Raw genomic sequence first — 11,372 nt, forward strand, 5'->3', positions numbered from 1 at the left:
CCCGCCCCGCGCGGGCCCCGCGGCCAGAGAAACCCTCGCCGGCCCCGCGGGACGGCCGGCCAGGGCGCTCTGCGCGTCGCTTGCCTGAGCGCCTCCGACTGAGTGGCGGCCCGTGGGCTGACGTGACCCCTTTAGAGCGGAGTTCCTGCGGGTGCCCCCCCCCCCAGTTTACAGTGACTTACTTCGGGGGCCCTCGGTCCCCCAGCGAGGCGCGTGCTAAATCCCGCGGGGGCCTGAGGCCCGCCCGCCAGCTTCCTCCTCATAGTCGTCCCCCCTCCATTTGTTTGCCTGACGTCGTTTCAGCACCCTCTTCCAAAGGGACTAAATCTGTGTCTTAATTTTTCAAACACCCTGCGGCCCTGCTGCCGGCTACAGCCCCGGCCCTTTTTCCAGGTGCTTTCAAAATTGCCTGTGGCTTCTCCAAACCCCGGCTTTAGCAGGTGCCAATTCGGGTCCTAAAACTGGCCACATCACCTTGGGGGCGTCCCCCTTCTCTTGCAGTCCGGCAGCTGCCCAGCACAAATGCTGATGTGCACAGACATGTGCTGGTGAGCCCTGGGCTTGCGTCTGCCTTTTGTAAATTAGGAAATACTGTATTGGAGAGAAGCAAAGAGCACAGACAGTATTAGGCCAGCGTGGTTCACGCCTATGATCCCAGGGTTTTGGGGGCCGAGGAAGTAAGACTTTTGGGAGTTTTTGGTTGAGGCCAACGCTAGCCTGGACATCATAGCAAGACTCCCTCTCTAAAAAGAAAGAAAAATTAGCCTGGCATAGTGGCATGCATCTGTAGTCCTAGCTACTCAGAAGGCTGAGGCAGAGGAATCGCTTGAACCTAGGAGTTTGAGTCTGCAGTGAGCTATGCTCACAATATCGCACCAGCCTGGGGGACAGTTATACATTGTCTTTAAAAAGAAGAAAAAATATAATGACACCCACCCATGCCCTCCACTTCAAGATTAAATAGATATCAAAACACTTGGCCACACGTACTTAGGATTTATTAAAAACATATAAAGTGAAAAATGATATATAAAGTTAGGGTAACTAAAGCCCCACCCTTGGCCCTACTTCTTCCTTCCCAGAGATGTTCAGTGACTGTGCTCAGATTGGTGCATACCATTCCCTTTCTTGTTTTTCTACATTTCTTACATGTGATGTATGGATCTAGCAACTACATATGAAATACATTTCAACTACATATGAAATAATATATTCTGTACACGAACGACATCATGCTGAATAATCTTTTTTTTTTTTGAGACAGCGTCTCACTATGTTGCCCTAGGTAGAGTGCCACGGTGTCACAGCTCACAGCAACCTCCAATTCTTAGGCTTAAGCGATTCTCTTGCCTCAGCCTCCCAAATAGCTGGGACTATAGGCATAGGCATCCACCACAAGGCCCAGTTATTTTTTTTTGTTGCAGTTGTCATTGTTGTTTAGCTGGCCCGGGCCAGGTTTGAACCCGCCTGTAACCACTGTGCTACAGGCACTGTCGATCATTTTATTTTTGTTCACCATTATGTTTTTGAGATTTGTTTGTATCATTTCATTTGTTTTAGCTGTAGTGTATTTCATTATGTTTTTCTTGTCTCACATATATATATCATGTAGCTGAACTTTTTAGGAAATTTAATCTGAGGATATATCTCTATTAGCTAGAGTTTAGTTTACTCTATTAACTATAATTGGATTTATTTCTTTTGTTGTATTTTGTGCTATTCACCATGTTTTTTCTTTACATTTTATTTTCTGCTTTCCTGTTACATTGTCTGGGTTCAGTTTCAGAGAACAGAACCATTCTGGATGATTTAAGTACAAAAGTATTCATTATAAGTATAAAATGTACAGACATTATATAGGTATGGACTTACCTGGAGAGCTAAAGCAGCAGACTCCAGGCTGAACATTCAGGATTAACTTTGAATGCTGTACTGGAAAGCTGAGCCGCCAAAGGAGCCCCTGCCTCTTCTAAAATACAGAAGTTGGACCAGATGTGGTGGCTCAGGCCTATAATTCTAGCACTCTGGGAAGCCAAGGCAGTAGATTGCCTGAGCTCAAGAGTTTGAGACCAGCCTGAGCAAGAGCAAGACCTCACCTCTAAAAATAGGCATTGTGGTGGGTGCCTATAGTCCCAGCTACTCCGGAGGCTAAGGCAAGGGGATCACTTGACCCCAAGAGTTTGAGGTTGCTGTGAGCTGTGATGCTATAACACTCTATTGAGGATGACAAAGTAAGACTCTGTCTAAAAATAAATAAATAAAAATAAAATCAGGAATTTGTGTGAACTGGAAAGTAGCTCTTGCACCCTATAGGCATTGTCATGATGAGAGCCCTGAAGAACTCCACAGCTGCAGTCCAGAGAGACAGCACATGTGGATTCTGCTTTGCCTCCACCTATATGTCTCATGAGAAAGAACGTGACTGGAAGGACCAAAATTGTGAATCCTTGCTGTAAGATCATCTAGGAAATGAAATGTAGTTTTGGCCTGTTAGCTTCTACAAAGTAGGAAAGACAGTAGAAAGACAGTGGGGTGAGTATTGCACTACATCCACCATGTCTTCCCACAAGTTCAGGTATCCGTCATATTTCCTTTGTCTGTTTTGGAATATATTTATTCTAAATTGTTTTGATTAACTTAATCATTTTAAATTTAACTTTTTAAATTAGAAACAGAATCTCACTGATTTCCTATAATCTCACTGATTTCCTATTTTGCAAGCTTAAGCAATCCTCTCAATTAGCTGGGATAATTTTGTAATCAAATATATACATGGAAAGAAAAAACAAACAAACAAAAAGCCAAATATATACATGGGAATCTTATAAAAAGCTTATAAAAGCTTATAATTGTAAGAAGAAATCTCAAGTCGCACTTTAAATATGCTTACCTGCCGTTTTATGATACTTTTCAATTTTTACATATTAATTTTCTATTATAGAATTGGAATGATTTGGCCATTTTATGTTCCAACAAAAATATAATTTTCCCTGCCCTTAGTCTTTCAATGTAGTGTTATGATCATTTTTGGTAAATCAATATTAAGTGTTTCCATAGTGTAGTATGGTTGCACTTTGTACAAACTTTTTTTGGAGTTAAAATTTCCTCTGTTGTTGATTTGCTTAGATTTCTCTCAACCTATTATGAATTCCTTTCTCAAATTCTTTGACAGAACTGTGAAGCATATTAGTGAATCTATGAATGATCAGCCGGTGGCTGGGGAGCCTTTTCCTGTGGTATGTTGACTTCCTGTCCCGCCCCGGCCTGCAGTGCTGCGTTGGACCTACAGTTCCCCTCCCTGTCATCCCAAGGTTCCTGCATTGCCTATGTTCTGACCTCCTTTCTTGTGTCCCAGGTAGTCCTCCTGTCATTTTTTTGCCTTTGATTTGGTGAAGAACATTCTCTAGTAGTCTGGAGGTGGGGGTGGCGGGGGAATTAGGTACATAAAAGGTAAAAATCTTTGAGACTGTGTGTGTGTGAAGATGTTTTCAGTTTGTCCTCCTACTTGATTGTTAGTTTAGCTAAGAATAGTTGTCTTGGTTGGAAATCCTTTTTACTTAGCTCTCTGAATGCATTGCTTCCTTGTTTTCTCACTTCCAGCATTGCTATTGGGAAGGCTGCTCACGCTTGGCTTCCTTCTCCTTTGCAGATGACTGGGTTTTTTTGAGAATTATTACTCATTTATTTTTGTCTCTCCCCATCCCCCCACCCTCTGAAGGCTTAGTACTCTGATATTTCATGACGATGTGCATGGTATGGGTCTTTTGCTGTTGTTCATTGTGCTGGGGATGGATGTATGTGTGGAAACAAAGCTGTCTTATCTTTCAGTTCTGAGAAATTGTTTCATCTTCTTGTTAATTTTCTTTGCTCTTTCTTTGTGGAACTTTTGTTAATCAGTTAACAGGTGTCCTAAATTGTTCTTTCTTTTCATTCTTATTTTCTATTTCTTTGTCTTTTGTTATTTTTCTATTTCCTGGTAAATTTTCTGAACTTCATTATTAAACTTTTATTTCTGCTATTAACCTTCCGATTTTTAAGAGATTTTTCTTGTTGTCTGATGTTCCTTTTTTAGAAATAGCATCGTGGGCCAGGCACAGTGGCTCACACCTGAAATCCTAGAACTCTGAGAGGCCAAGGTGGATAGATTGGCTGAGCTCAGGATCAAGACCAGCCTGAAGGAGTAGAAGACCCCATCTCGAAAAATAGCCCAGCATTGTGCCAGCTGCCTGTAGTCCCAGCTACTTGGGAGGCTGAAGCAAGAGAATCACTTGAGCCCAAGAATTTAAGGTTGCTTGAGCCGTGACACCACAGTACCCTACCTAGGGTGACAAAGTTAGGCTTTGTCTCAAAAAAAAAAAAGCATCTTGTACTCATTGCATGGATGTAATATTAATTGTAGATTATTTCTGTTTTTACATTTTATTCTGTTCTTTACACTATCTGCCTCTGTTTTGTTTGAGTTTATATTTTATTGTTTTGGTATCCATCAAAGAGACTTTTCTCAGGCCTCTGGTGATTTCAACTCTCCATTTGTAATTAAGACAGAGATAACAAATATATATAGATTTTTTTATTTCGAAAAATAAAAAACACCCATGTATTTATGTCTATATCGTAGCTAGCTGTCTCCCAGTGTTCATGCTCTTCTCCTTTCTTATTAGAAGAAATCCTGAGCTTTAGCTGAGTGACACTGGGCCTGGGTGAAGCCAGATAAAGACTGTAATTTCCCATCTCCCTTGCAAGTAGGTATGACTGTGCAATTATATTCTGCCTTGTGGTCAGAAGAAATATATGCACCTTTGGAATTATGTCTTTAAAATAAAAGGAGAATGGCCTGATTTTTCCTCTGCCTGTTTCTGACTACAGTGTGGATGTGGTGAAAAAACTGGGAGCAGCGGGGTGAAAACTGTGTGTTAAAAATGATGGACAATGATAGCAAAGGAGCCTGAGTCCATGACTGTGGAACCACAGTATCAGCTCTGTACTGCTCCTGGAGACCACTGCATGGCTGAGAGATGAGCATCAATCATCTTTTAGCCTTTGTTATGGGAACTAAACTAGGACCTATGACACTTAAATAGAAAAATGTTTATGAACATATCAAGATATGGTTAACATTAGGGGTTTTTTTGACTGTCACTTTAATGCCCCTGGTAAAATGTCATACCATTGACACAGGACAAGTGGCATCCCAGCCACCTTATGGAGCCAATGGTGTGGACCAGCTGCCTCCACCTTGGCAGTATTGGTGCAGTGGCAACGAGCAGAGGAACCAGCGGGCTGGAGGGTAGGCAGAGGAGCTCTATTTCTTAGGCCTGGGAATGAAAGGGATTGTAGCCATTCATTCATGTCCCAGACACACTGTCCTAGACAAGTTAAATGTAATTATAGAGGGTTCCAGATACCTCACTGAGAGTCCCTCACAGAGAGTCCCAGACACACTAAATGTAACTACAGAGGGCCCCACGAGACTATCTACCCCTAGACAAAGAGCCCAGGTAGAAAGATAGAGTGAGAGCTTTTTTCTCCCAACTTGGGTTTTCTCTCTACCAGGAGCTTTGGTGTTTTTGTATTCTTTTCTGTAAATAAATCCTGTCTTACCACTGATCTGTAGTCTGCGGATTTATTCTTCAAATCACCAAGACCAAGAACCTACTGAAGATAAAATTCTGATAGCAGCATCATAGCTCACAGCAACCTCAAACTCTTGGGCTCAAATGATCCTCTTGCTTCAGCCTCCCAAGTAGCTGGGTCTATAGGCATCCACCATAATTCCCAGTTTTAGACATGGGATCTCACTCTTGCTCAGACTGGTCTCAAACTCCTTAGCTCAGCCAATCCACCACCTTGGCCTCTCAGAGTGCTGGAATTATAGCCATGAGCCATTGTGCCCAGCCAACAATAGTTGCTTTGGGGAATGTAGTACCTACTGGGAAAATTTTATCTTCTACTGCATGCATTTTTAAATTACTTGCATTTTTGGAAAGAAGTGTGTATAACTGTTAAAATTAGAAAGAAATCACAAGGTGGCTTGCCACCTGTACCACAGTGGTTATGGCGCCAGCCACATACACTAAGGCTGGCGGGTTTGAACCTGGCCTCGGCCAGCTAAAACACATTGACAACTGCAACAAAAAATAGCCAGGCATTGTGGTGGGTGCCTGTAGTCCCAGCTACTTGGGAAGCTGAGGCAAAAGAATCACTTAAGCCCAAGAGTTGGAGGTTGCTGTGAGCTATGATGCCACGGCCCTCTATGTCTAGTAAGACTCTATCTCAAAAAAAGAAAGAAAGAAAGAAGGAAGAAAGGAAAGAAAGGAAAGAGAAAGAAAGAAAGAAAGAAAAGAAAAGAAAAGAAAAGAAAAGAAAAGAAATCACAAGGAAAGAACACCATCTAGTCCTCACACCTGACTTGAAACACCATGTGCACGTGTGCAGCTTCTTGGCTGGTGGCCTCACCTCAGGGTGGCTGAGTGGACAAGCAACCTTTTCACTATGGATCCTCCAGATGCCAACATCTCTAGCAGTGTAGTCTGGGCTTTTGTTTGTTTTTCTCTTGGGTGGGTCAATTTCTCCTGTTTCAAGAACTCTCCTGTCTCCTCCAGGCACATGAGCCTGGCTGCTGGTATTCTAGGAGCCACATGGGAGAAGAGGGCTGCACATCTCATGTAGATATGTGGACTTTCTCTTAATCTCCCTGTTTTTTGTTTTTTTGAAACAATATTACTATGTCACCCTGAGTAGAATGGCATGGTGTCACAGTTCACAGCAACCTCAAACTCTTGGGCTTAAGTGATTCTCTTGCCTCAGCCTCCCGAGTAACTGGGACTACAGGTGCCTGCTACAACGCCCTGCTATTTTTTGGTTGCAGTTGTCATTGTTGCTTTAGCTGACCCAAGCTAGGTTTGAACCCAGCCTCGGTGTTTGCGGCTAGCGCCATAACCACTGTCATAACCACTGTGCTATGGGTGCTAAGCCTTAATGTCCCTGTTTTTAGAAGACTCCTCACTCCCAGCTTCAGCTCTGTCTCACCCTAAGTCCAGAATCTCTCTGTCTCAGTTTCCCCAGAGTTAACCTTCCATCTACTATCAGGGAAAAAAGGGATAGTTGCTTACCTTGGAGCAGCTCAAGGAGGGCCCCAAGCATCTAACTGCTCCTCTTATCTACTTCTGAGCACTCTGTGTACTTTCAGCCCTGCCATGCCCCTCTCCTGGTGCCACAGGTACTCCTTCTGGCCTTCTCGAGAGTAAATTAGCTTGCTTCTTAGCAGCTGTTTTCCTTCATTCTGGCTCTCATGTATTATGGTTTCAGCTTTCTATGTTCTGCTTTGCCAACTACCATGGTCCATGCGTGATAGGCCAGGGCTAGTCCTGCCACTGCAAAGCCCCCGGTTGGACAGAAGTTAAAAAAATGTAAGGCACAGTCAAAGAGAGAGAGGTTATGAATTAATGTATCTAATACAAATAAGATACATTAATTAGATACATTCATAAAATGTATGTATCTAATTAATTTTAAAAATGTAAGGCATAATGTATCTAATTAATGTATCTTACAGAAAACTGTAAGGCACAGGCAAAGAGAGATACATTATGAATTAATGTATCTAATACAAATTAGATGCATTATGAATTTTAGAACCCAGAATCTGGGCTCTGAATTAGGGCTCAAATGATCTAGCTTGCAGAATAGCAAAATTATTTCTCTACATGTTCCCATACTCAAGTTGTTCCCAGGTGCTGAACATGGCTGCCCTGACAGAGGGTGGAATTAAAGACCTGAGAGCTTTACCTTGGAGCTCCCCCAACATGTTGACCATTGCCACTGTCAGCCTGGGCACCTGCTCTAGAGGAGTAGAAAGGAAGCGGGGAGTTTACATTCATTCAGATGTGTCCTTTGTCTAAGTCAGGGGCTAGCGGTGTTTTTTTCTCTAAAGGGCTATGCAGTTAATGTTTTAAACTTTGCAGACCATATGATCTTATCTCCTTGTAAATACTCACTGCTGCCATTGTAGCACAAAAGCAACCAAAGATAACACACAAATAAATAGACAGTATTTAGATAAAACTTCAGGTACAAAACAGACAGGCTGGATTCAGCTCACTGACTGTAATTTGGCAACCCTGGTCTAAGTTGTCCTCATACTTTTTTATGCTTGTTAAAGCTAATGAGAGAATTTGTTCATATCTGCAAGTATCAATTATTTTCAGGTCAAACCCATATCTTTTTTGGTCTTCTGGCCTCTTTTGTTGCTCTTAGTTTAATTGTTGTTCCTTTTTCCTTTATAGAAAATATGTCTCGGCTCGGCACTTGTGGCTCAAGCGGCTGAGGCGCCAGCTACATACACCTAAGACGGCAGGTTCAAATCCCCAGCCCAGGCCCACCAAACAACAATGATGGCTGCAACCAAAAAATAGCTGTGCATTGTGGCGGGCACCTGTAGTCCCAGCTACTTGGGAGGCTGAGGCAGGAGACTCGCTTGAGCCCAGGAGTTGGAGGTTGCTGTGAGCTGTGATGCCACAGCACTCTACCCAGGGGGATAGCATGAGGCTCCGTCTAAAAAAAAAAAAAAAAAAGTTCAAACCACAGTAGGTTTATTCTTTTTTTTTTTTTTTTTACTTGTTTGTTTTTTTGAGACAAGGTTTCACTCGTCTCGGCATTTTTAAAAAGTCCCAATTTTTGGAAAGAATGCATGACAAGCTAGGGAACAGTGGGAGAATGGGAAGGGAATGGTTTTTGGCTGCTGAAAAGGTTAATGTAACTCCATTTGGGAATGAAGAGGTTAATGTAATTTCATTTGGAAATGAAAAGGCTAATGTAAACTCCCTACTGCCCTCCTGGGCAAGGTATCAGAAGGAGACTGGCTCCCTCCCTTGCTTCTAGGCAAGGACAATTAGCTCAGAAGGAGCCAAACTGTCTGGAACAAACAAGTAGGTACCCACCTAGAGTAAGGTGCCCAGACATCCCGCTTTTGGTGGGACAGTCCCAATTTTTAACAATTTGTCCTGCGTCTTGCGGTGTTTTAAAAAAGCCCCGATTTTTGGAAAAAATGCACGACAAGCTAGGGAACATGGGAGAACAGGGAGGGAATATATGGTTTTTGGCTGCCATGTGGCTATTTCGCCAGGATATGTATTTTATATTATTTTTGTTAATTTTATAATGTTAAACTTTAATAGTAACAAATAATTGTTGAGAACTGATTATCGAGAACTGCTTATCAAAGTTTGCATCATTGTCAGGCCCTGGCCCCAAGGTCCCCCCCCCCATGGTGTCCTGCTTTACCAGTGTTAAAATCTGGTCACCTTAGGCTAGTGTACCATGGCACAATCATAGCTCACTGCAGCCTTGAACCCCTGGGCTCAAGTGATCCTCCCATCTCACCCCCCTAAGTAGTAGGGACTATCCGCATGCACGCCATACCTGGCTAATTACTTTGCAATTTTGTTACAATATGCCAAGTTATGGATTTTGTTTTATCGATTCTGTTTATAACTCAGAGTATATTTCAGTCTGAAGATTCATATTAGTCAAGATTAGAACTGACTATAACAGAAAATTTCCCAAAAAGTGACCTTAAAAAAGAAGAAAGTTTATTTATTTTTTTTTTTTTGAGACAGAGCCTCAAGCTATCCCCCCTGGGTAGAGTGCTGTAGCATCACAGCTCATAGCAACCTCCAACTCCTGGGCTCAAACAAGTCTCCTGCCTCAGCCTCCCAAGTAGCTCAGACCACAGGTGCCGGCCACAATGCCCAGCTATTTTTTGGTTGCAGCCGTCATTGTTGTTTGGCGCGCCCGGGCTGGATTCAAACCCGCCACCTTAGGTGTACGTGGCTAGGGCCTTAGCTGCTTGAGCTTCAGGCACTGAGCCAAAAGTTTATTTCTTGTATGTAAAATTAAAGTATTATCTTCTTTTTGTGCCATTCCTAACCTGCAAGATGGTAACATCTATGTTCCAAGCAGCAAGATAGGACAAGGTGAGAAAAAGGGAAGAAGGGTACATGTGTTCTGTCTCTTGAGGAACATTCCCAGGAGCTGCCACACGAACTTCCTTCTATATTGATCCTATTGAACAGAACTTAGTCCTACAGCTGTATGCCCAATGAAAAATCACTTTTCTATTCTAATAGAACAGTTGTTCTCAAATTTTAGCATCCATCAAATCATTGGAGAGCTTATTAAACACAGATTGCTGAGCCCCACTTCTGAGTTTCTGATCTAGTAGGTCTGAGATGGGGCCGAGAATCTGCCTTTCTAACAGTTTCGCAGGTGGTGTTGATGTTTCCCTGCTCTAGAACCTCACTTTGAGGACCACTGCATTAGATGAGAGGAAAGCAGATACTGGAGAACTCTGCTACCCATATCTTCCAAATGTTCTAGAATACTTTCCAAAATCTCTTCAAATATTGCTTCTCTCCCATATTATCCTTTTGCTCTAGAAGTTCAGTTAGATGGATATTAAACCTTTTCATTCTATCCATCAAGTCTTTTAATCTCCTTTTTATATTTTATTGCTCTCTTTCTCTCTCCCTCTCTCTTTTTATTTTGAGACAAAGACTCACTCTGTGTCTTGGGTAGAGTGCCGTGGTGTCATAGCTAACAACAACCTCAAACTCTTGGGCTCACATGATTCTCTTGCCTCAGCCTCTCAAGTAGCTAGAACTATAGGTGCCTGCCACAATACGTGGCTAGTTTTTCTATTTTTAGTATAGATGGGTTTTCACTCTTACTCAGGCTGGTCACAAATTTTTTTTTTTTGAGATAGAGTCTCACTTTGTCACCTTTAGTAGAGTGCTATGGCATCACAGCTCACAGCAACCTCAAACTCTTGGGCTTAAGCGATTCTCTTGTCTCAGCCTCTCAAGTAGCTGGAACTACAGGCTCCTGTCACAATACCCAGCTATTTTTGGTTGCAGTTGTCATTGTTATTTAGCAGACCTGGGCTGGGTTTGAACCCACCAGCCTTGGTGTATGTGGCCAGTGCCCTACTCACTGAGCTACGAGTGCCAAGCCTATTACCTCAAGTTCTAAGCGCTCTAATCCTATTTGTTATATTTGCTGGTTCTTACTTATGGTGGATTATTCCTAATATTTTTAACTATGCTTTATCCTTGAGGGGGCTTAATTTTTTTCATCTGGGGGAATCTGTGGGAATATGACTCAAATGCAGTTTTGTTTTTGTTTCATGAGTCACAAAGTATCAATTTTATTATGTGAATACTTCTACTATCCTAAATTCACACCTTAAAACCCATGTTGGGGCTCGGCGCCTATAGCTCAACCGACTAAGGCGCCAGCCACGTACACCTAAGGTGGCGGGTTCGAATCCCCAGCCCGGACCCGCCAAACAACAATGACGGCTGCAACCAAAAAAT

The sequence above is a fragment of the Otolemur garnettii genome, unplaced genomic scaffold, assembly GCF_000181295.1.
Source record: "Otolemur garnettii isolate 467f Iridium unplaced genomic scaffold, OtoGar3 scaffold00277, whole genome shotgun sequence".
Taxonomy (NCBI): Eukaryota; Metazoa; Chordata; class Mammalia; order Primates; family Galagidae; genus Otolemur; species Otolemur garnettii.